Source organism: Eufriesea mexicana, unplaced genomic scaffold (genome assembly GCF_001483705.2).
Source record: "Eufriesea mexicana isolate 0111107269 unplaced genomic scaffold, ASM148370v2 scaffold611, whole genome shotgun sequence".
Classification (NCBI taxonomy): Eukaryota; Metazoa; Arthropoda; class Insecta; order Hymenoptera; family Apidae; genus Eufriesea; species Eufriesea mexicana.
Window position 1 is genome coordinate 1,206,303 of NW_016908771.1, and position 26,901 is coordinate 1,233,203.

A 26,901-nucleotide genomic window follows, 5' to 3' on the forward strand; every position below is an offset into this window, starting at 1 on the left:
GGGGGGGGGGGGGGGGGAGGGGGGAAATATTACGGGAAACAGCGGATCGCCGGAAGGAGGGAGACGCAGGAGAGATTCACAGATGGATTGGTACACGGCCAGGGCCGCAGGCAAAAAAGCGAAAAGACGAATGATCAAGTTTACATCGCATTTATTTTGTTCCTTTTTTTTCCTTAGTTATCGTATAATCAAGGTAATATTACAATAGCGTTCAGAACAGCAACCGCCCCTACGAGGAAAAAAAAAAATAAAAAGAATTACGTCTCCGTTTCGTCGTTTACAAACACGTGTCACGCTTGTATAGGCAGCAGGTGCGGCCCTGGTCGCTCTCGCGGGTTACATACAATCAGGATCCAAATTGGTAAAACAATCGATACCCTAATATGTTACAAAAGAGGATGCTGCGTGTTTGTTTTGCCTTGCTCCGTTCCATTCCGTCTCTTCTCGCCACCGTAGCAAAGGAATAACGTTTACACAAAAATGATGAATGCGGCTACCACTACGCATGGATACGCCTACCCCTAAGATATAGGCCTACTCGCCTAAAGAAATTCATATCTGAGAACGTTACAGCACAGCAGAGCGACGAATGCGTTCTTTATATATATTTATATATATATTTCCTATTTCCTGTCCGCGTCTAACGTTCCTCGTTAACGTTCAATTATACTCGACCCTCTCATCTTTTTTTACGTTTTTTATTTTTCCATTCTTCCCGTGTCACCGAGATCCACAAAATAAATAATTATTAACATTACATTCCTCTTAGAAATACTGCGTTTACCTATTACTCTTGCGTGTCTCTTAGCGGCTATTCGTATACATTCATTAACTAGAATAGTTGTTTTACTGCTTAGGATAGCGCCACGCACACTTCGTGTCCGGGTAGGCGTCTATAGGTACTAGGTAGGTACGTACAATGTAATAATCTTGCTCGTTAGAGTCTATCGGAGTTTCGTTCGATCCTCTTTCGTGCTCGAGCCGGCGAGCCGCGATGACTCGCGGACAGGCGGCAGAGCGGAAGTGAAAACAACGAACACAGCGAAAGAAAAAGGAAAAAAAAAAGGGAGGGGGGAGAAAGTACGAAGGAGAAGGAATCTGTATCTTTCCTCTATATATAATATATATATATATATTTTTTTTTTCTTTTTCTCTTCGAACGTGTATGGTCGACGTATAAAGGGGGAAGAAAGCTACTACGTTCGACTCGCGAGAGGAACGCGCTCTGGCCCGCTCGTACCATCGTCTTTCCGCTGGTAACGAGCGTGCGCGCGCGCGTGCGACGCATAAACGTTTCTATATATATAATATTTAACAAAAATTATCGAACATCAATATATATATTTTGTACCGATCGAAAGAAACACGTTTTTATCGTCCGCCATGTCCCCGACCAGGCGAGACATTTTGTCGTCGGCATCCGACCACCGTCCCCCTGCTCCCTCTGCCCCCCGAAATGCTGGCCGAGCTGCGCTCGCGGAACGGGCAAGCAAAGGGGGCACACGGCGACGGTAGAAACGTGTGTTCTCGTGTCGTTCCGCAGACGATAATAATAATAATAATAATAATAATAATAATAAAAAAAAAAAGAAAAAAAAAATAATAATTAACAAAAACATAACATCAACAGCAGTCGTAGCATGACACGCTGCAGGAAGGAAGTGTATCGGCGAGCGTGCGCGGTGAAGAAGCGAAACGAACGGGGGGAACGCGAAGTAAACGAAAAACAGGGGGTGGGGGGTGGAGGAGGAGGCATTCGCGAGACACAGCAGCGGAATATCGTCTCTCTTTTCCCGTTTCTTTTTGCTTTTTTCTGTACAATCGATCCGCGAGAGAAAGGAGTCTGTCACCGGGGAACGCGCGTGGATAGAGGCGAAGCGAAGGTCGCCCCCCCCGTTCGACCCACCATCCCAACCCCCGATTTTTCGAGAACCCATCGATCGCCGCGCGGACCACACTCGAGGATACTTCTCCGCTTCCTAAGCGTGAAACTTACTAGTTATCTCTCTTAGCCTTTCTCGTTACGTATTTAGGTTTCAGAGGATTGCGCGCACCCCCTGCGCGCCGTGCAACCGGGCCGCGTGCGATGAATCGAGACGACGAGACGAATCGGACCATGGACGCGCACACGCGTGCACAGCGTTTCTCGATCGTCGTCGTCGGCGTCGTCGTCATCGTCGTCGTCGTCGTCGCTTCTCCTGGCGCGTGTTCGCGCGTGTCGTCGTCTCTCGACCGACCTTTCACGCTCGTGAAGCGAGAGACGGACGGAGATCGGCTGTTTCAGCGAGCAGAACTACTCCGTATAACTCACCCCCTCTATCTACACACTACTGCGCCAAAAGCAGGGACTACAGATAGAGAGGCCAGAAAGGGGGCTAACTGGGGGGACTACGACAATACTAGGCTTGTACGGACGTCACTGTGCACTTGGATACTGATTGGTCTGCGGGATTATTGGTCAAAGTGAGCTACAGGAGGTTCCACTGGGGGGTGGTGGTGGTGGTGGTGGTGATGGTGGTGATGGTGGTGGTGGTGGTGCTGGCGCGCGGGGGAGCGAGAGGCGGGTTCGTCACTCACCGGGTGCAGCATCCGATTCGCCGCAACCGATAAATTGACGATCGACAGATACGCACATCGACCATCTATTTGGCATTACAGAGACAGTGGATGCAGCCTGCCACTCACCTGAAACAGAAATCAGAACGTGCTGGATTAGGTGACGAGTAGGCTTTCCGTATTTTCTCACACCGGTCGAGCAGCTGTCTCTTCTTCCCCCGAAGATGAGACAGCGCCAACAAATAGATACTTACGCGATACACAGTACGATTCTTAAAATACATGTACCCGTATGTATTTACAAATAGAGCAAACACGTGCAAGGGTAATTACTTGGGGCAATCATCTACAACGTTCTTCGTCTCGTATAAAATAATTAGCAAAATTCCACGGCAAAAATATATTTCAAGATTGAAAAATACCGACGATGCATCGAAAGATACACACGACTATGCATATCTTTCGTGATCAATAAGTGCAACTCTGTTATGCGACCTATATGTTTATAGTTCAAGGCAAGGCATTCACACCCAATGGCCATCGTTGTATCGGATACTGCCATTCTTTTATGGCCATTTTATTCCCATTTCCTTATTCCATAATCCCAGAGAAAAGAGATCGACTTCACTCGACTTGACTTCACGGGATAATACGTTTTAAAAATTCTCGCGACACGCTGAAGAATATACCCAGCGACCTGTATACGTGTACACATTCGACACGTTCTCATCGAATTATCCATCTATTCGGCTATTATCTTTTACTCGAAGAAGAGGAAGAAATCGACAGGTCTAACAAAGCAATCTCGGACATGTCGGATATTCGAAAAATCGTTTGAACACGAGACTCCGGTTGAAAATCGCAGATTTACGGCTTCAGAGTGGGACAAAAGGAATAACTGGAACAGAGAGAGCGAGCGAGGAAAGTTACGTGAGATCTCTCGAAATGCTAATCAGCTCGTGCATCAACGTTCTCGTGGAATTCCTAAGCATCGGTTGAACCGGTGTCGACGATGCTCGGAGTCTCTCCTTCCATGAACCGGATACACCATTCTCTCTCCCATCGATTCTCCCAAAATGCCCAAACTGTACCGGGATCCTCGCGTCGATTTTCCCTGGATGAAGATTTTTTAAGAAAAATATACCGAGCCATTGATCTGGGGGTGGAGCGTGGTTGGAGGGTAGTGCAGCCGGTTCAAGGTTCCACGGTGTCGTCCATAAGGTTCATACGTTGAGCGTGTCGAGGACACGACGGGTAGGGTGGTCCGGCGCTGGTTCAGCTCCTTTTGTAATGGGATGAATGCACGTGGTGCCTTGTCCGGCCACACGCACGTTGAGCCGGGTCTTTCGTGGTGTCTGTATCTCGGGGATATCGATAGCTCGCGTTAAGAGGGAAAGGGGTTGGGTCGAGAAAGGTCTTAGGGAGGAACAGGGTTCGGCGAGCTGCAGCGCGCGTTGCCAATCCAGTGGCTCTTGGTCTCTGCCTTTTCTTCCGTCTGCCCTGGCTGCCCCTTTATCTTCCCTTTTATAACCAGCCGTTGCTTTCCACCGATTCTTTCTTACAGCCCTTTGATGCCCGCTCGACGACGGCCAACGCGTCGATTCGTGAAACTACCCTCTTCTCTCGCTACCGCTCTCCATCCGCCACTCTTCGTCCTTCCATTCCAGCTGCTTCTTTTTCTACTAGAATCTTGGAAATGTCGGCAATCGCGACGTTTCCACGCTCCATTTCCCGGTGATTCCTTCACCCGCGAGCTGACCTGGCGCGTGCACATCGCCGTGCGAAGTTCATGGGTATGGTGCTTTGGGAAATTTCTTATCCCATTGCGAGTACGTTTTTCCCTGTTTTGTAAGAGTAAGTAATGCTTCCCTGTTGATCGTTTGATCCTAGAATTTGTTTAGAGGTATTTCGCGGGAGGATTTCATCAAATTTTTGGTCATTTAATTGTCCGAGTACCTAGGTCGGATCGTGCCTCTACTGTTTGGTGCCTGAAATTCTCTGTCAATGCTTTCTCTGCCAATTTTTTCCCTGCCAATGCTTTCTCTGTCAATGCTTTCTATGTCAGTGCTTTCTCTATCAATGCCTTTTCTGTCAATGTTTTTACTACCAATGCTTTTTCTGTCAATGCTTTCTCTCTCAATACTTTCTCTGCCAATGCTTTCTCTATAAATGCTTTTTCTGTCAATGCTTTTACCACCAGTGCATTTTCTGTCAATGCCTTTTCTGCCAATGCTTTCTCTATCAATGCTTTCTCTATCAATGCTTTTTCTGCCAATGCTTTCTCTATCAATGCTTCATATGCCAATCCTTTCTCTGTCAATGTTTTCATTGTCAGTGCTTTCTCTATCAATGCTACATCTGCCAATCCTTTCTCTGTCAATGCTTTTACTACCAGTGCTTCTTCTGTCAGTGCTTTCTCTGCCAATGCTTTTACTACCAGTGCTTCTTCTGTCAGTGCTTTCTCTGCCAATGCTTTTACTACCAGTGCTTCTTCTGTCAGTGCTTTCTCTGCCAATGCTTTTTCTGTCAATGCTTTCTCTATCAATGCTTCATCTGCCAATCCTTTCTCTGTCAATGTTTTCACTGTCAATGCTTTCTCTATCAATGCTACATCTGCCAATCCTTTCTCTGTCAATGCTTTTACTGCCAGTGCTTTTTCTGTTAGTGCTTTCTCTGCCAATGCTTTTTCTGACAGTGCTTCCTCTGCCAATGCTTTTTCTGACAGTGCTTCCTCTGCCAATGCTTTCTCTGTGTATTTACTGCCACCGTTTGTAAAATATGAATTCCACGTAATGCGAAACAAGATAATTGCGAAAAAATTCAACAATTTTCGTTTCGACGCGAGACAAATAATTTTGGTAAAGTCGAAGGTTAATCATTGACAGACATCGGTTCCTTATTCTCATCTACACCAACGAGTGTGCGATTATAGCTCAGATACTTAGTCGCGTAGCGATACCCTGATAGTCGACCTGCGTGCCAAAGGCAATCTTTCCTCTTCCGTTCTAAACCGCAAATTCCGCGGAAGAATTATAAGCTTAGAAGAAGGAGACGTGTCTTACACGTTCGCGCAGTGTTCGTTTTTCGGTAGCTTTTTAAAGGTTCCGGTATAAGAGCAGTGGACGCAGAGGAACGGATCGAGATGGAAGAGGCAAGGACTCGGGATAGAGTTGTTTGCCCTGGCTGCGTCGGCCTTTGCGACAAAGAGGAAGGAACGGAAAGGTGGAGAGGATGTGCCGGGCACTTGGCAAGGTCGGCACATTTTACAGCCGCAAACTCGCGCCAACTGTTCAATCTACCCGCTTATACGACCTGCTTCTTTCGCCTGCCTCGGAATATCCAGAGTGCGAGCCCGACGCTGGCTCCGGTTATTCCTTTCAATCCCATCCACTGTCCTGCCATTCCAATAACTCTCGTGCTCTAAAATTTTTACATCCCGCGAGGTAACAAACGTGGAATTATTTCCCCCGATCTCGATAAGTGAACAGACTCGCGTCGGATTGCGTCTCGACGGCCATCTTTAGTATCGAAACGCTGGCACGGGAGAGGGAGATGGAGGACGAAGGATGAAGAAACAAAGATGTAGAAACGGGGATTTCTGTCTATGAAAATCGTGTTCCGAGATATTTATGGCTCGAGAAACATTTTATGAAGGAAAATTCAACCCCCTACACTCGAATCTAATCTTTTAGAGATAAAAGAGGAACAATTTGAAGCTTCTCTGTTGCATAATCTATGGTATCCCTGGCAATAATAGAAAGATCATGTGTAATAGCACGAGACTTATTTAAACTCGGTTTAAATCAATGATATAGGAAGATCCCTCAGCTTACTACCACTTGAAAAGCAGCGAAAATATTGCTAATATTAAACATATTAAAAAATAATTTTGCAATAATTATAAGTCAATCCTCGACGATGGTTGTACATACAGGTATCAGAAATTAATGATTAATCGAGTAATAAAAATCACTTTAATAAGCTTATATTATCTCGTATAATTGTTGGTCATGTTCATACACCAACCCTATAAATACAGGTGGCCCTCGACTTCTGTACATTCTATTTTCGCATATTTTTAAAAATTCAACTTTTTAAGCCTTTGTTTGAAGAAAAGGAAGAAAAAGGTGGTATTCAATCAACTCTTGACGAGTTTATAAAGAAAATATTTAAAAGACATGTTTATTATTCGTAGATATTTGAAGAAAGCATTTAAACACACCTCTTTGACTTCGTTATGTGTACATATTGATAAATAAATACTTTAAAACGCAGCTTTTGGTGCATATCTTTTACATCCCTCTACTTTCGAACATTCAACATCTGCACACACTTTCAGGGACCAATTGTGTGCGAAAGTCGAGGGTCCACTGTAAATCAATAATAAATCGTAATCAATAATTCGTCGCATTTCGAATTTATTAATTTAATTATTTATTTATGTTTAATTTTATGTATGTTTAATTTAGATGCATCCCATGTATCTTTAAAATACCGTAATTTTTTAAAACAGACTCACTGTAAATCAATAATAAATCGTAATCAATAATTCGTCGCATTTCGGATTTACTTAATTATTTATTTATTTATTTATGTTTAATTTTGATGCATTTCATGTATTTTTAAGATACCGTAATTTTTTAAAACAGGAGCAGCACAGGTACCTTTACGGTCACTACAACTGTTTCAACAGAATTTTTATTAATGTTAACCGTTCCTGCCAATCCTTAAATTTTTCTATTCCTCCACTCATTTTATATATAGAATAGTATATTGCATCTTTTATCGGACAATGGTAACTCTAGATGACCCTGTACTATATTATTATTTTTCTTGTTACCAAAGAGTTATTAACCCTTTGCACTCGAGAGGTGACCATTTCAGTCACAATTTCATAAAATTTGGTAGATCGACATTAAATAATATATCAAATTTAATGTAATGTAACAGTATGCGACGTATCGAAATCAAATAATTCCAAAATTCTATTATTACACAATTCTTTATTTACTGCTCAAAAAAGTATCGTCAATCTTTCAGTAGAGGATCTTTGATTTTCTACTCTTCTCTAGCCAAAAAATCTTCGAGTGTAAAGAGTTAAGATAAATAAATAAATAAATAAATAAATTCGAGAAATATATTAGAATTTTATAATTTAAGGAAAAAGAATTTCACTTAAGTTTAGATATCTAAGTTTAGGTACTCTAGGGCCCATAACCTGTTAGAACCCAGAGAAAACAAAGTAATCGCGCATGTGATCATAAACTAGTCACGTGACAACGTACGAAATAAATTTACGTATTGCCTAATAAATGTCGCGATTAGCATAATATACGTATATACTTGTAGAAAATAAATCGCGATAATGAAACATTACGTTGCCGCTCTATCCTACCAGAATAGACGACAAAAATGGGGGATGATCGGAAAGATGGCGTATCCGGAGAAACGTGGTTTTACCAAAGAGTCCTCCTGATCGCACGAGAAGAATCTGCCTAGGAACGCCCTAGTGAGAACACGCGCTTGTTTGCCAGGGCTGTATTTCATTTTTGCCGTAAGTTTGCCTTTCGGCCTAGAGTCACTTCGCGTTCGCCCCGGCTGCGCAACGAGTTTAAACGTACGTATATACACGGAGGCGTTGCTCCTTCGCGCATTTATCAGGATTTCCGAAGGAAGCCGGAGTTTTTAAGCCGCAATAAATTTCCTGTTCCCGCGTGCCTTTACGTCGCGCGGGTCTAACGTTGCTTAAAGCTCGCAAAAACCGGAAGCGTGGATCCCGACGCGCCAACGGAGGAACGAGACTCGCCACTTCGCCGAAAAGAGAATTCGAGATTGCTCCTAGCACGTCGGATTTCCTCCCGACGAGCTTTGCAACTCGGTTACGGGAATAATCGATTAGAACTTCTGGCCCGAGCTGTTTCGTCCTATCTCTTGATCCAAGAGCGAATTTGTCATTCCACTTCGCCCAGTCTTTTCCCCAGTCCTGGCGGAATTCCGATAATCGAATCGCGTTTTGGCTGCATGTCAGTGGGTCATTATCGTGAACCATGCTCGAGCAGCTCGTGTCAAGCAGCCAAACTGAATTTCGACAATTCAGAAATCGTCTCCTATGCTTCATCCCCTATCAAGTTATTGGCGGTGTCGGTGAAGCAAGGAAGGAGATAACGATAAATTGATAAGAATAAATTTTATTTCCATATTTGAGCCGTTCACTGTACAGATTCGAGTGCACAGGGTTAAGCTAGAGTAGATATAGTTGTAAACCAAGTCTATCTCCTGGCTGTAACGTTGAGATTAATAAATACAGGTAGCCCTCCTACAACACGGTATCCAATAACACGGTTTCGCTATAACACGATTCATAAATTGCGGCAACCTCCCTACAACACGGCATCCTATAACACGGTTTCGCTCTAACACGATAAGAAAATTGCAAAAACTTTTGTACAATACTGTACTTTTACATAAGCAGTGACGACGAAGAAATTTATTAAATTAAGGTTTCGTTAAATGAAAATAATATTTTTGCTTTTCTTTACATTTATATTTTTAATAAAGATTAAGTTGTTTATGTAGAGTTAAAAAAATATTTGTTTTCAGTAAGTTTTCGAAACGTAACCCCCCTTTTTGTACTGGCTCTGGGTCTCATACAACACGGTTTCACACAACACGACATTTTCTAGGAAATTATCTACCGTGTTATAGGAGGGTTACCCGTATATATATACCCGCCGTACTTTCCTATTCAAATTCATTGATAATACTGTTTAGCGTGGAATTGGATAAGTATATAAGAAATTCGTGGAAAATATCGGAATTTTATGTAGCAGATTATCGACGCCCAGGATCGACTGCATTTTATGCAAAAAGTTACGCTCATTACGAGTGTAATAATTGAGCCGTTCACTGCACAAATTGATTAACTCTATAAAACAAAAGGTGGAGAAATGCAATGAAATAATGTATATTGTTTTTTAAAATTCCCTTTATAATTTAAATCGATATAAATATCGTAGAATGCATAAATACAAATGTAACTTTCATCTAACGGTATATAAAATTTATAAGAGAAAATAGCCAAAAGGTAATCGTTAGTAATGTTACCATTTTTATGTTACTGGAAGAGTTAATCGATTTAGTAAGTGAAAAAAGTAATAAATTTAATTTTGCTAAATTTTACTTAAATTCCGATAAGACGGCACTGAAAAATTCACCGTTATTATTCATGACTTGCTAGTGCATTTAAGTTGCACTATTGCAACGATTTACATCAGAGTACGGAGTTCATCAAAGCGACTTCTGAAATAAATTATTTATTATTCGGTGGCCCAAAAATTTTTGTCGTTCAATGGTGTTAATCTTAATTATCAGGGAAAGTTATTATAAATATGAAAAGTTATGACTATATCGAGTGCTTTGACACTTAACCCTCGAGAGCCGCCTCTCAGTCGCCATTTAATCAGATTTTAATGATGGATATTAATTAATACATCGAATTTACAATTACCAAACGATGCGTGGAATATGGAAGTAAAATAATTCTACGTCTTAATTTGCATACGATTTTAGAAATATCGTCGACTTTATCGCAAAAAGTCTTCGAATAACAATTTTCCTGTAACGAAAAACTCAATTTTAAGCAAATTTAAGATTTTCCAAAAAGCGGAGTTAATCGATTTGCGCGGTGAACTCATTTAGCATAGCTAATTACGTACTTTATTTTCAACTGGAAATAAAAATATACGCAATTCATTTCCACCCTAAAAACCAGCATTATACGAAATACGCGGAAAGAAATCAGCGATCGTACATCATCCTTGAACGGTAATTTATATCCCAATTTTCAGTTATTTTCCTCATCTTCGCGGCAAAAATTCCGAGCTCGTATATCACAGGTACGTAAGCCAGAGATCATATATCGAATTCCATCCTAATTCCGGCTTACAATCGCACGGCTCATTACCACCCTCCGCCATTACGCAAAACTGTGTCAAGTCGGGCACCCCCCTTACCGAATCTCGGCGTTATTGAACCCGATCTGCCAAACTCGTCGTTAAACCCAATTTAAGAAATCCAAGCGCGCGAATGCGAAATAAAAAAGGGGGGAAAACGGGAAAAAAATAACGGGAGGTGATATCCACGTGCAAGAGAGCAGCGTTCCCTGTCGGAGCAAGAAGCGGTGTACGAAAGGGTGGAAGTACGACGTAGCAGGAGAGAGAAAGAGAGAGAGAGAGACAGAGGTGGAAAGGGATGGGGTTGAGCACGGAGCGGTTATTATCTATCGCTCTCGTTACCACAGGTTGCTCGTAAACCGGCCGCATCAAGAGGGTGGGGCGTTTGGGTTGGAGAGCAGAAGCATAGGTAGGTAGATACCGGTACTCATATCGTTGTCGTCGTCCCGTACCCTCGTGCCGCCACGGCTAAGCCCCGCTCTTTTTCTCCTCCTCCCCCCTCTCCTCCTCCCGCACGCCCTCTCTCTCTCTCTCGCTATTTTATTCGGTTACCCCTGCAGGGTATCGCGCACCGTGCGAATGGACGGCTGCGTCGAGGGGGCACTTGAAAAATCTCCACTTACGAGTGCCTTCCTTCCAACGACCCACCATCGATGCCGATTGCTTTTTACCCCTTTCCTTTTTCTCTTGTCTCTCGTGCACGGAGCAAGGGAGTTCTTTGTTTGGAGGAGATAGTATCTAGCCCTCTCTCCACGCTCGGGCAACGCTCGTTCAAATGACTTCATCGCGCAACGAGACGGTACACCGCGACCGAGATTTTTCGTGCCGGCGCCATTGGCACGGAGATAACCCGGGGTGATACGAAATCGAATTCGAGGTTAGGCGATTTTCAACTTTTATTTTCGGGCACGGAGTTTCTTTCTTGGAAGAAAGAAAATTCTCCTGCCTTTTATCTCGCTCCGAGAGCCGTTGGATTTACAACGCCATCTCTCTCTCTCTGGTTATAATAAGCCAGCTATTCCCACCTATTTGCAACCGAAAGAATTACACCCACGCGATCTCGAGCTTCGACGTTGCGTATAACGAAAGAGAGAGAGAGAGATGTATGGAGAAAGAGGAGGAAGAAAGAAGAAAAAGACACGGCAAACTCGAGTCCCCAACGGACACAGGAACGCACCGACGTCGGCCCATAATTTCAATGCGTTCGCAGTCTATAAACGCGTAGGAAACACAATGATGATCGATATTTCAAGTCCGTGCGGGCACGACCGTGGAGCGAGAGGAGGCGAGGCGAGAAGCGAAAGAGAGAGATGGCGCGCAGGGCGCAGGGGGGAGGGAGTGGCGGGGGGGACGACGAAGGGCGCGAGACGGCGCGGAGGAAGTTCGCAGAAGCATCGGATTGAGATCGAGTCGCAAGTTTTTTATCAGGGCGACGTTGCACGAGCGCGAATTGCGCGTAACCCCCGCGGGGCAACAGCACGCCCGTCGCGACAGGGGGCAGCACCAACACCGTACCGGACCCGATACTGCGTGGTGTGTAGTTGCTGCGAGCAGCCGCTGCACCAGGAACTCATAAATCTCCGGGGATATAGATGGCTCTAGTGTCGCGTGAGGTTGCAAGCTACCCCATGCAGGGTGCCGTGGAACGCCCTCCCGCCCCTACTCTATCCCCCGTACCCAACCCATTTCTCTCTCCCTGTCTTTCTCTCTACCTCTCTCTGCCCTCTTCCCCCGCCCTCGCCGGTTCGCCGTCGTTTTCTCTCACGCGACGCTCCTCTCCGTCCGTCCAAGCCCAGGCGAGTTCCATCGGTCTTCCTCCGTTCTCGAATGCGTCGAATTACCGGAATCCCACCTTCGAAACCAAAGGTGGTCCCTTCTAGGCGAGCCTCGACGCTCGCTCCCTCCGTCTCTCTCTCTCTCCCCCTCCCCCTTTTCCCCGCCGCTCCCGAAACGCCGCGATATTTCACGCCGAGTTGTACGGCAGTTTCAGCCGGGTACACGCGAGCCCGCGCGAGCGATCGCTTATCGAACGAGCATCAACTTCGATTCGCCGCGAAGCGAAACCGTTCGAGCAGAGAGAAGGAACTACGCTGACCCGCGTGACACCAAAGGGGGTTTTCTCTGCGAGAGAAGCTACCTCTCGTCCACCTACGCGCGACCACGGAGAAGATTCCCGAAGGCTAGTTCGAACATCGTTCAGTGTCGGGCATAATTGACTCGTCCGTTGAAAGGCGGAGAGGAGAAGGTGTACGTAGGTTGTACATAGGAGGAAAAGCATCATAGCCGCGATGACGAGGGAACATCAGCGACGGCCAGGAAATAAGGGGGGGGGGGGAACTCGCGCAGCCGGTGATCCCCGGCGTGCCCCCGCAGTGTTTACACCGGCAACATTTCCAAGCGTTCCCGGGCGAAATATTACCGTATCGCCTCGTGCCGGAGAGTGATATCGCCGGGTAATATATCGTTTCGCGTGTTTTATAGCGATGCGTACTCGCCCTTACAGTGGGTGTACCTGGCCGCGCGGATATCTTGGCCGGGTGCGATGCGACCCGGGGATATATCGGACACTACGACCAGCCACGGGATCCTCCTTAAGCCGAAAGCGAAACAGAATGCCACGATGCTTAGATACGGCACGCAGAGGGTAAAGTGGGAGAGAGAGACAGAGAGATAAGTGACGGGTGGGGGAGCGACCGTTGCGCCGCGTCTAGTCGCCCGTGGAAGCGACGTGACTGGAGCAGGATGGAAACTAACCTCTTCGCGACGGGAAACGAACGAGTAATCGAGTATACGGAGAAAATCGCGGGGTCGTAGAATCGTATCGGAGAGATATCGAGAGTCGAGATTACGGCTGCAAATTGGACCAACTCGACGGGGAGAACGGTTAAAATTTTCGAGGTACTATCGCAACCACCTCTCCGCTCGTAGGCTCCAGGATGTGCCGGGAGAAATGCGGGAATACCTATAAGCCAACAGCGCGAAAGAGCGCCCTGCCGAGCCAGAACTGCATGTTGGTACGGCTCCAGTGTAGGAGTAAAACGAGTACATAGGTCTGAGAAGCAGCAGAAAGAAGGGGAGGAGGAGGAGGAGGAGGAGGAGAAGGTGAAGGAGGAGGAGAAGGAGGTGGAGGAAGAAGAGCGAGTGATAGAGAAGAAAGAGAGGGAAAGGGAAGGAAAGAGAAAGAGCAAAAGAGACGAGGTGGTACGCGGGTCCAGGGGCCAGAAAGCCAGAAACCAAGCAAGCCAGCGAGCCAGCCAGTCAGACCAGCCAGCCAGCCGAGCCAGAGAAAGGAGAGAGGACGACGCCGATGATGAATCACCCACCAGGAGTGAGCAGGAGTAAAGGAGAGAGGAGAGCAATAAGAGGACGAGCTACGCAAAAAAGGCTCCACGCTGGAACGCGCTAGAGCGAGTCGCTAACTGACTTATCTACACATCGGAGTATCAAGCCGTCCTCGACGCCCCTGTGTAATGGGCCGTGTGTCGGTATTTCGGTTGTTCGCGTTAAATAAGCCTCCGCGTTTAGACCTGAAATAATTTCGATCGTTCGGTCGGATCGGGGCCGATCTCGTTCCCAAAATGGAGGATACGAACGACGTCGTCGGCGAAGAAAGAAAAACCGAGTAAAAAGAAAAAGGGGAGAAAATTAAGGCTGACGGAAAGTATAGGCGAAGAGAGTAGGGAAGAAATCGCGGAGAGAGGTATATACACGGCTGGTAATCGGTATCGAGGAAAACTGAATCCTTCCCGTGGGCACGTGAGCGAAGAAAATCCGAGGGGTCGAGTTTCCGTCGCCGAGGAAATTGGGTTCGTCGTCGCGAGGCGTTCGAGACGGGGGGAGGGAACGAGGAAGCGAAAGAAGTTTCAGTATCATCAAAGACCGCGTGGATCGGTGCGGCTGTGGACGTGTACACACCGATGCGCTTTATATAGAAGTTGCGTTCGCTCGGTCACGGGTAATGGTTTTACGAGCGTCAAGGGTGATATAAAGAAAATGAAAAACACACCGGAGCTGCTGCCAACATGCGCGGGATATAACTACGCTCCGCCGTCCCTTCCTTCTCCGTCTCTACCGCTTCTTCTTAAGTTTATACACACCCTACCGGCGAAGGGGCGAGGTCGGGATGGGGGACAGAGTCACCTCAAAATTCTAACCAACCTTTTCCACTTCCTTGCGATTTAACTCCCCGCGGAGTGCGTTCGCAATTAGTTCTCATATTTCGCCACCGCGCGTACCGTCGGCCCAACTTTTAACGCGCCTCCGCGAGAGGGCGCGCTCGGCGCGGTCGCGCGCGCGCGCCACCGTTCCATCCAGCGTGCGGACATGATTTACACGGTCAAGAAGCGTAAACTTTCCCTCCAAACTTTTATTCCATTGTCCGTTTTTAGTTGAAAACGAATAATTTATCGCGTTCGCGGCCTGATGCGAGAATAATCTCTCGAGGGATCGAGCGAGAACACCGAGGCTACCTTCGTCTCCCCTTTCGCCCCGACGATGTAATTCGCAAAGATGCGCAAGTTTCGCGGCCACTGGAATATAACGCGGAGGGGTAAAAGTGGCCACGTAACCCTCTTCCCTTTTTTCCGTTTTTTCGCTCCGTATCGCCGAACGGGGATTACGCTTACGTAACCCGTCGCGCAGCCGTTATCTCTTCCACCCTTTCCGTACGACTCGCGTTTTATGAAGTCCCGTCGCGTTTCTCCCTGTGTATTTTTCTCCGATTTAAGGGTCTACCGATGCGCCGATGTAATTCCGCGCGAGCAATTTGCAGCGCGAATGGAGCGACTTCGAGACCGTTTAAATATTCAAAAGTCCCTCGTTTCGGACCCTCTCTGTCGAGGGAGAGGAAAAGCAGAGGTGAAAGTTGACGAATTAAAGAGTGTGCGGAGAGCACGCAAAGCCGCATTCCCGGTTTTTTCAACTTCTATGCCCGCGATCCAGAAGCGTACCTTCCTAGAGGCTGGCGTCCCGTCGAGTGTATCGCAATTAGGTAGCCCGTTCACCCCGACGCGACGGTGGCGACCTCGTAACTCGCCCGCCTTTATGCGCGACTCAGGAACGCCAACAAGTTTTCCGCAACTCCGAGAGACTTTTGCGGAAAGGTTATTTCGATATCGCCACGCGTGCAAGTGGGTTGTGTACGAGGACGCATATACCTCGGGGGTTGCTGGTGCAGCCGAGGGTTCCGCGCAATGAAAGCATCCTAGCAGGAATCTTTGCGCGACTCTTGGACAGGCAGAAGACCGATAACTCACCGTTCGAACATCTGCAAGGCCAATAAAATTTTTCCTACTTCCATCCTACCCCGTACGGTCACCCGAAATTTCCTCCGCGAGAAATCTACTCGGGAAATCGTTATGCTTGCCATGAGTTATCGCGACAAGTATTATGTACATACACGCATCGTAGGCGAGCGTGGGTGTAACGAAATAACGGAGGAAATAACGAAGGGAATAACAAAGGATCGATGGCCGATCGTCAAGGTGCGAAGGACGAAATCGACGGAAGTCGGCCGCGGCGTGGATAAAGACATTAATCTCGTTCCGCGATAAAGTAATGCGAACAATGATAAATTCCGCCCGGGATATTTATTACGTGCGCGCGGGCGCTCGTGGTCAAGGAACATTTAGCTCGTACCACTTTATTTCAACGCGATCTCGCTCCCGGGTGGTCTGTATAAATAAGCAGCCGTCCGAAACTGGAAACGTCGAGGCGAGCGGAGAGCGGCGGCGGCGATCCCTATTCGATCGGGGCAACGATTTTCACGCGTTTCTTTTTAATTAAGCTGCCGGCCGCGTCGGCGCTGCGTTATCGGCCGCAATTATTCGCCGTTGGACATGGCACGGGATATGAACACCGGCCACTTCCCCCCTGCGCCACGATTGATGGACAACGTGAACGCGCGCGCGCGCGCGCGAGCGCACGGTCATTCTTGCCGCGTTAAACGAACCGTGTAATCGCGCACACGAGACACGTAGCAGAAATCCAGCGCGCCGCGCGCACCGAGAGACTGCCGTGCTTTTTCAGCCACGACGAAGAAGGCGTAAAACTACTCGTGAAACGTTTGTCGCGGCTCTTTTGCCGCGCGACAACTCGTGAAACGGTTAACGCGCCGCCGAGCTCGTTGTTCCCTGCCTGTTCCGTCTAGTCCCATCGATCTTTGCGCCGGGCATCGGAAATTCCAGCGATTCGAAAATTCCACAGACTTCGCAGCGCGGATAGATGTACTTCGCGATGAAATTCGTGTTCCGAATGAAGATCTATGGCGGGATACTTCTCGCCGCCATTTTCTACCGAAATAGAACTTTTCCCCCCGGCTCCGGGGACCAGGGAGCAAACCACGATCGGCCGTTTAAATCGTACACGGGCGATGGAACGTGGAGATAATCGGCGAGAAAGTGGGAGAAAGTGGGAAAAGAAAAGCGGAGAAAGATCGAGTCGCCTGTATCGACGGGGCCTAGAAAAATTAAGCGGTTATGTAAGATAATTTGGCAACGTCGCAGCAGCCATCACGCTGTAGCCCGAAAAGAACGGAGGGGGGAGAGAAGGAAAGCGAGAGAGCGCGAGAAAGACGAAGGGCGGCGATGTGGCGTGTATCGTATGTGTTAGAAATATCCAGCCAGACGGAGCGAAGCGTATGCCATCCTCTCGCTGTGGCTAGCCAAGAGCCGAAAAAGAAAATGAAAAAAAAAAAAAAAGGCCATGGAAGCCTTAGGTTTTGTGTTGCAAGAGGTTCTAGTCAGGCTGTGCCGTTGCCTCCTGTCCCGTTCTGTGACCCACACCACCCTAACCTCAAAACCGAAATGGAAGACGCCGGGGCGGGAGGCAGGGTGAGACACGAGGGAGCGGAGGAGGAAGGGAGAGAAAGTAAAGAAAAGATCGAGATGGCGTTACGATTCTCCGTTTCTCTTTCTTTTTCGTCCGGCGTCTCCTCTGCTCTTTCCACCGTTCGCTCCGGAGCCCGGGGATTCTGGGAGTTTTTAGAGTGCGGCCCCTCATTGTTGTGTAAATGCGGGCCAATGGCGCCGGCAGACGGGGCGCGCGCAGTTCACTTTTAAATGCTAATACCCGCTTGTACAAAACCGGGTTTTACGAAATTCGCCGCTTCCTTCGTGCCGCGGATCAGCCACGTAGTTATTAAGCTATCGAGTCGGGCGGAAAAGCTTTTGTTTATGCTTGCCTGCACGAACTCGCGCTCGCGCGCGCTCCGCGTAGCGAGTGCACACCGATGCTGGTCGAAATTCGCTACCATGCTCGACGCGATATAAATTAAAACGCGGACCGGACCCTTTGTACTCGAATTTTCAATGTTATTAAAAGCGAGGAACTGGTCGGGCGAAAAAAATATTTTCCAGACCGGAGTAATTTCGGTTACGATCGGGACAGGGAAGATGAATTCGCGCGACAAGCGGGTAAACAAGCCCCGTTTGTTGCCCGCTCGAAATTCGTCACGGAAATCTACGAGAATTAAAACACGATCTTGCCTGCCCCGTGCGCAGGCCCCGAGAACGGAGCTGAAAAAACGAGGAGGAAATGGAGGTCTCCCGATGTTTAATTATCCGTCGCCGTCGGATGACAAATAAATTTTCTCGACACCTCGAATTTACACCGAAATCATCAAGATATCCCGATACGACGCTCCCGGTCGTTCGTGGTAGAATTTACGATGGAAAGTAAGCGCACGCGAAATGAAAGCGAAGATAATAAGCGAGGGACGAGGACGCGAGAGAAAGATGGAAGGAGAAAAAGAAGGAAGAGTAAGAGAAGGAGAGACGTAGGGAGAGAGCGAGACGAAGGAACCGAGGCAATCGTTCGGAGCCCAAGGCTACGATGATTCGTCGTGGAGAGATAAGAGAAGGAAGAGAGGCCTCGATAAATGAAGTATGGCATTAAGACGTAGGGAACTACAAGGGCGCGATCTGCCGGACGATCCGGCAACTCATAAGTCTCCCCACTCCAAGCAACCACCCTCTGGCCGGGAATCCCCCACCCCCCACGCGCTGTTGGCCAGCGTGCAAGCGGATGTCCCGGACGCACGGGCGTAGACTTTACGAGAGTTCAAGTGGTATCAGCTAATAATGACGGTCGTAAACGTCGCGATAGAATCAACAACGAAGAGTTATTGCCAGCCAGTTACGTGGCAACGAAAGGCGTAAAATGGTAATGAAGTGTAATCAAAACAAATCATAAAACAGCGGACAGAGCGCGACTCTCTCATAAGACACGAGGAAGAGCACGCTCCTGCTCGGTATTCGTACGCACCTGCTGCACAAGGATGTATCTTCGATGCGTCGGAGAATACATCCTGTCCCCATAATGTACGGGTTAATTGCCGTTCGAGTGGCAGAGTCACTCGAAAATGGTCGAAACCGTTAGCGATCGCCATTTCTTTTTCTTTTGTTTTCTTTCCACGTTATCGATTGGCTATAGTAGTACGCGAGAGAACTGCGGATGGAAAATGGAGAATTACCGTAAAATTGGCGCAACGAGTACGGGCGAGGGTGGAATGGAAGAATGGTAAAAGTGGTAAAAGCTGAAAGGGAAATGAAAAGACGGTAGTTTCACGGACAGTGGTCAGGCTGAAATTTTTCTAGGACGTCTGCGCGGGAGGTAGGTCAGGGTCTGATTGCAGGAAGGAAGCAGTTAGGCCCGGTTAAAGTCGTTAAGCCAAGTTTACGAGGTGTTACCGGGAGCGTAACCTGTAAATCTCAAAGGCAGTGGAGAGAGCGCGTGCCAGTGGCCGCCCTTGGAAAGGCCGCGGAAGGGGTAATGGATATAACCGGGGTGTAAGAACCGAGGTAAGACTGCTCGAGCGCTATAAACGCTTTTATGGATCGTAAAATGTCTTCCTTTACAGCCAATAAAGATCCCCGACCTACCGTTTGACGAGCAAGCAGTTGAATATATGCGCGCGGAAGGACGGAAGAGCCGAACGAGACAGAGAAAGGAAGCGGGAGAAAGAGAAAGAGAAAAGATCGTGCATCAATCTGTCGGAATCACGCTTTACTGCGCAATAAAATCACACGCTGTCGGTACTTTATTCCGTCTTCATGAGGCCGCTAGTCGCGCGGCTTTATTGGATTATTGACGAATAGCCGTGAGAATGCGTTCGTCGGGAAAATGCAAGCGATCCAGTCGAGTCAGCGCGGACTGCATACGTGTATAAGCGAATGCACCGGCGCGAGTACATATATATATATATATATACGCGCGTAGTCGTGTCTTCGCACGGACGACGGAGCCCAACGTTGAGAACCAGAACCATCAACGTAAGTTACTGTACGACCGCGTCGATAAAAACAACCATAAAATGCATTACCGGCGATCATTGGACTACCGTGGAATAGCGTTAAGCTGGGTAAGTAGGAGCGAGTTCTAAATTAAGCGGTGTACCGATTGAGGCGTCGGTAAAGCAGAATGTCTGCTTTATCAACCGGGAACGTGTCGACCCGTGCTGCCATCTACGTCGGAAACGGGCAATTAGCGAAAAATAGCGCCGCGGAGTACTACAGAATTTTCCACCTCGAAGAATTTCTGCCAACCCTCTATTCGAACGAATCGCTATGCTTTTTCTTCGTTGCATCGTCGTGGGGGAAAAAAAAATGCTTTTTTTTTCCTTTTTTTTTTTTTCTTTCCCCTCGAATAATCTCGTTCCCGCGAAACGAAAATTTACATCGACGAACGAGAACAGGAACTATGCGAAGGGTGACGAGCCAATGCGACGAAATACTCGTCGTCGTTCGTCCCCGCCTTAACCACGCCCTCGGAAGCAGGAGTGAGGCGGCCATAATTAAGCTCGATGTCGTTAAAGCCACTAGATGGCATCACAATGCCATAGACCAAATAACAGTTCGTGCAAAGCCGCTTATACTACTTCCTATACCCGCCGTTGCTACTATCGTTAAGTATAGCTTATCAACCTCCTATGACACGACTATGTAGAATTCATATTTTGGATAAACATCACGGATCGCTGCTTCGTCATGCACGGCGAAACCGATACCGACTTAACGATCCTCGTATCAACGACGACATTATCCACCGCGGTAGAACGGCGAAATTTTTAGTCCGAGAAATTCGCTCTTCCTATCGGGCCGAAGTCGATAGATCTACGCCCCTCGTTCGGGAACACGACTTCGGGGGGGAGGGATCGAGATACCTTTAAATATTTCTAGCTTTTAGATTCGGGGCCCGGGTGGCGCGATTTATCGCCTATACGGGGCAAACTTTCCTATAAAAGTAGATCGCCGGAATTCCTCTAAATTGCCTTTTCTTGTTCACTGTCAAAATTTATCTTCGCGCATATCTGCGCCGCGACATCGGGTCGGTCCGCGCGCGCGAGCGACGGAGACGGAGCGAGCGAGAGAGGGGGAAAGAGATATAGAGGGGACACTCGGTGCGTCTCGTTCTTTATTTAGGCGACGAAAAAGGGGTGACGTATGGAAGCACGCCGCTAGAGGTCCGTCAAATTCTTGGCCAGTGACTACGCGGCCGATAGCGCGGCGCGGAGTGGGCCTTCTTAATTGGACGTAGTCTCGGGGCTGGCTGCGCGTGGTCGCGGGGCGGACAAAAACCGGCGGCCGGCCGGCGCCGACAATGAAATGTAAATTTCACGCAAATTCGACGACAAGCTGGGAAAAAAACGCTCGTGAAATATGTATATCTCATTATATTATCGAAGCGTGGCATGGCCGCGAATTTAATGCGTCCCCTCCGCTATCAATGCGCGATTTAATGAGCGCGCGGAACAATGCAACAGAAACGCGCAAGTGCACCGGCGCGCGTGCGCGCTCGCTCGTCCGCCCTAATAAATAACCTCGTAAATATGTAATTAATATGGTAATATAATTCAAATCGTAATTTATCGTCCCGCTAATCGATTTCGCGTCCCGATACGATGACGTTACCTCCACCGCCGCCACCGCTGGACTACTGTTCCAGCGTAACGCGATTATAGTTCCTGGCAGTATTCCATACACCGAACCTAACGATCTACTTTTCGCTCGTAAAAACGCGGCCGGCACGTGGTTACGGGGATGAAGAACGCGAACGATAAAGAAAGAAGTCGGATAATGATCGCCAGGATGGCTAGACGCGGTCGAGGAACTAATCGTTTTCGCTGCTAGCCGATCCACCGATTTATCGCGGCTTTATTATACATTATCCGCGGGATAAAACGCGGATCGCGGGGAAAAATAAATCTGGGAACGACGAAACCGATGGCGGTCGATGGCGGCACGCTGGGGGGAACGGCTTTTCGGAGAGTCCGCTGCATAGACGCGAGAGAGGCCATACCCGGTTGGAGACTTTGATGCGGGATACACGACTAGCAATGCATGCATGATGCATGCGCTACGCCTGTCGCCATTTGCAAGGCTAAAACGGCATTTCGAGGGTCGGACTAACAACCGCGTGCAACGACGATGGAAACGAAAATCGGGCGAGAACGCGCGAGGCAACGACAACCCGACGAGGAAACGAGTGCATCGATTAAACATCACACACGGGGGATCGGTATCGTCGAATCGGCACGCTCGGCCGCAGCCTACAATTACGACGCGGTTCGTGGAGTTAATTGGCGAATTCCTCTGGCGGCGGGATGCCGACAAAAGGAACTTTATAAAGTTTTCCGTTTATCTGGGAAAGCAACCGCGGGGGGATATGATTTGCAAATGGCCGCGAGTTATCGCGCGAATTTCTCTTCCTTCGCGCAGCTGATAACACTTGCCCGACGAATTTTAACTTTTTCTCTCATCTCTGATATCCAATTGGTGATTCTCGTACAGTTTTGCTTTTCTTCGCACCGATGCGTAATCGAAATTGCTTCATCGCTCGTGGTTTTCGAGAAATCTCAGTTCTACCAAGATGGCGACGATTCTTGGTTAAAATGGAGTATTACGTATGAAGTAAGAACGTTAGAAGGTTCGTTGTTGCTGTACGAGTTAGGTAATAGATTTCTGAGTTAATCGATGTCCGTAATTATAATTATTTGTGCTTCTGGATTACTATAATTGGTCATCGAAGTTTAGATTAGAAGTTTAGACTACGAGCGCACTTTCTACGCGCGTTTCTGTATTTTTATGAAAAGTTTATTATCTAACGAGAATTTTCTGCACAGGGGCGTATTCTGCAGGCTTTTCTGAAGAAGAAACTGTACAGAAACTATGTTAGATTGATGTTCAATGTTGATAGGACGATAAAATATACATCGGGAAACCGTATGCGGGATTTCGCTGCTAGGCAGCCATTGTTTGCACGTCTAGCTTCATCAGGGGCGTAACACGCACATATATTTTCATGCACTTCTTTATACCAGTCGCAAAATTATAAGAAATTTCTCTGAATCACTTGGAATATCGTACAGATTGTTTGGTACAGAAATATGAATGATTTTTTAATGCAAAGTTATTAAAAAATAAACTTCCACGTAATTTTTAAGATGAGCAAGAATCTTCTAAGGCTTTTACTTTCCGCGTAATACTTCGTTTTAGCCAAAAATATCGTAGAAATAAAAATATTTTCACATACACGTACGTTTCATGGAAATTTATTCTATCCAAGTGCGAATGTAGTTATAGTTTATAAAATAAGTATAAATTATCAAATTTATTATTAATAACGAATTGTTCACGACGTAAATTTATAGTAAAAATGAAAAAATTAGTAAACTATTGGTTATTACTTGAAACTACAAAGTATTTATGTTAAAATGTATTGATAATTTATAAAAAGTTTATAAACTATTACTCTTATTGTTAATAACAAATTTCTCGCAACGTATACTTATAATAAAAGTGAAAAAAATTAATAAATTATTGGCTAATACTCGAATTCATAATGAATTCGTGTTAAAATGTACCGATAATTTACAAAAAGTTTATAAATTATTATAAATTATTACACTAGTTGTTAACAACAAATTAAAATTGTTATTAACAAATTGCTCGCACCGTATATTTATAATAAAAGTAAAAAAATTATTAAATTATTAGCTATTAGGGCGGAAAAACAATAAATAATAGATTGGGTAAAGTTCGAAAATTTCTGATTGGAGTGGGGGAACTCGGCCGATCGGCGGCTATATAAAGGGCGACGGAACGCAGCAAACCTCATTTGTCAGTTCGACTTCCGAAGTGTAACATCAAATTTTTCCTTGTGCGCGAGGGGTAGGGATTCGAAGTGAGGGTGCGGCTAGCCACCCCATCCTCACTCCCTCCCATTAAATCATTTACTAATAATTTTTCTTTTGTTTACAGATATTAATTTTTTTTTTCTTTCAGGTTTTAATTATTTTTTATTTTTTCTCGTTTCAGGTTTTATTTTTTGGTTTTTATTTATCTCCATTCGAGAATTCGAATATTTCGTGCAATATTCGAATGTCTCGTTGTTAGGTTGTTTATATCTCTTCGTTGGGTTTATTTATTTTTCATCGTTGGGTTATTGGTTCCCCCTTAAATAATTTAATAATTTTTCTTTCAGGTTTAATTTATTCTTTTTCCAGATTTTATTTTTCCGTTTTTATTCATTTTCACTTGACAATTCGAATATTTCGTATAATATTCGATTGTCTCATCGTTGAGTTTTTCATGTCTCATCGATGGGTTGATCGCTCCATTTGGTTCATCTTTGTTTATATGTATTGTTTATTATATATATTTGTTTCACTTTTATTATGTTTTACTAATCATACTAATCTTTTTCTGTTCAGATTTTCAGGTTTTCAAGCCATCGTTGAACGACGCGAGATGCGTGCGTTTAGACCTAAGTAGATCTAAGCAATTATAAGATAGATGCCTAGACTAAGTCTCATGTGCGCGCTATCCGTACAAAGGTAATCTACCTAACTTGGAGCGAAACATATCAATTCTCTTACCCCTCTCGTTTACCAAATAGAACATAATTGTTCTCGCGATAGTCGCGATCGTTCTTAAGTACCGACTAGCCTACGCACGTACTTCCCGTGTACTCGTCAACTCCATGGCCTCGTAAGTCAATCTCACGATTCGTCTCCGACACCCATTTCTGCCACTGTCAATCTCGTCATGCATCGGGATCTCTGGTGGCTCTCGGGCTGGTGAGGCACCTGGAGTAATACGGGGGTCCGTCGACCTTAGTCGTCCTGGGTGCCAATCCGTGCACACGACCGGGGGATGGGCCCTGCAGTCGGAATCATTGCAAGAGCGTGCCTGCCTGCCCCTCTAGCACTTGGTGGCTATGTGGTTATGTTTGCATAGAGCCGGGGTATGGAGCATGCGCGTGATTCCGACTGTTAGGCCTCGCATAGGACCCTCGGATTGTCTCTGGGTGTTTCACTGGTTCGTTGGCTGCCTTAGATCATCGAGTAAGCCATGGCGAGGTCGGTGGTGGCAGGGTGGGCAAGGCCCGATCGGGAGGGTGCTGAGGCCCGGAGTTGTCTTGTACACGGGAGTACGTCTCGTAGGCTAGTCGGTATTTCGAATAATCGCGAACTCGTTCAGGTGCGTCGCGATTTTTAACTTGCTCGCGTTTTTCATTCCCTATTTTTATGGGAACTTGGAAATATTAGAGTCCGTTGAAATAAAATATCTTAGCGTCGCGATAGTGGTTAGTATACCGAATCGAAGTCCCTTTTGTAAGACACGAAATATAATAAAGTGTCGGTAGCTTCAGTTTCTTTCGCTCCAAGTTAGAATTAGATACCTTTGATACAGGTAGCGCCAGTAGGCTGCGCCACTAGGGCGCATGTCGGGTCTCGATGCGTAGCCACCTCCTCGCGGTGAGATCTGGTAATTGGTATCGTTTTCCAAAAATTAACTTTTGGAAAACGATACCAGGCTAAGAGCTACGCACCAAAGTTGAAATATTAGTTATAAGCTAGTTATAAGTTAGTTATACGTTACATATAAGTCAGTAATATTTCCTACCTATTGTAAATTTTCAATGTTCCCTTTCAACTTATATTTTTATTTGTATTTCTCTTCTTTTAGACTGTTACATGTTTGCTCCATTGAACTTGGTGCTCTGATTACGCGTAGCTACGGATATTACAATAGACATTACGTATTAAAATTTGTATTGGAGACTGTAATGATTCTCACGTCGATAGAAAATTGTTTCTGTCTGATTAAATACCGTTGTTCCAATTAAATATCCAAAATACTTGCCAAATTTTAAGTAATTATCTTCTTCAGGGACTTCGGTAGTGGATAACAGCTTCGTCGTATATTTCGTCCCCCTTTTCCCTCTGATTCATAAATTTCCTTCGACTTTTTGGAATTCCACGTGAAGTGTGTTAAGGATTTCGATACTGGATTCGTCATAGGAAAATTTTATTGCAAGTTTTATTTCTCGATTTATTTTATTTTCTAAACTTCCTTTGGTTTCCAAAAATTCTACGTAGAACGCATTAATATCCTCAATATTGTCTCTACGATAGATTTTGGCTCATTATAGATTCCGTCTATTGGTTTATCCCATTTTATCGGTTTCTTCGAATTTTTTAAAATTTGTCGTAAAATATTACATCGGGTATACTTCGACACTGGAGTCGTTACAGGAAAGCTTTATTACAGATTTCATCGCTCGGATTCTTTTACTTTTTAATTCAGCATTAGAAAGATAACGATTTACAACAGCCGATAACAAACGTTATATTTTTGCGAATTACCAAAGCTTCGGCGTAGATTTAATCCCCTAGTATTTTCTGATCGATAAATTCCATCAGATTTTTACCTGGAATTTGCATTCCATCTGTAATGTATGCAGAGAAGTTAGTAATTTGCGTCAACAGAAAACAAGCATTATATTCTTGTCGCTGCTATAACTGAAGTTTCACCACAGATTTCGTCCCTTAATTTCCCCTGGCCAATAAATCATCTTACATATCTAACAAAAACTCCGCGTCGAGTGTGCGTTGAAAAATTTCGAAGAAAAATTCTAACTCGAGTATGAAAGATTAAATACACATTTAGAGGTTCAACCTTAGATATATTTATATTACATTACACGTAACATATTCAAATTGCGTTTATATCGTATATAACACGAGATATCCAACGGTCCAACGGCTTCCAACAGCTGAAAATAAACGCGTGCTTGCCAACAACCAACATCTCATTCTCTATTTCTCCTTACCGATAAATATCTCCGGAGCCATAAATAATTTCCAACTTTTTACAATTCGGAATTAAATACGAATACGTACACGAGGGATAATGACTCGCGCCAAAAACAACCATGCTTGTTGCAAATTACCACGGCGAAATCATCGTCGACTTCATCCCCTATTCCTTCCAGCCGATAAATTCGCGCGGATTTTGAAAAACTCATCGGTGATCGTATAGGTGAAAAATAACGAGTGGCAACAATCGAATACAAACATCGAGAGCGAGGGATTTATTCGCAGTACTCGTAC

General features: G+C 45.9%; 1 protein-coding gene across 1 annotated transcript in view; it reads right to left on the reverse strand.

Annotated features, from left to right (window-relative positions):
• Positions 1–2,379: 2,379 nt before the first annotated feature.
• The window catches only part of Ubx (ultrabithorax), a 153,725-nt gene continuing 129,203 nt past the window's right edge, over positions 2,380–26,901 (reverse strand). Inside the window, exon 4 of the mRNA XM_017898093.1 lies at positions 2,380–2,685. The gene's annotated coding sequence lies outside the window, so the exon portion shown is untranslated. The remainder of the gene's footprint in view (positions 2,686–26,901) is intronic.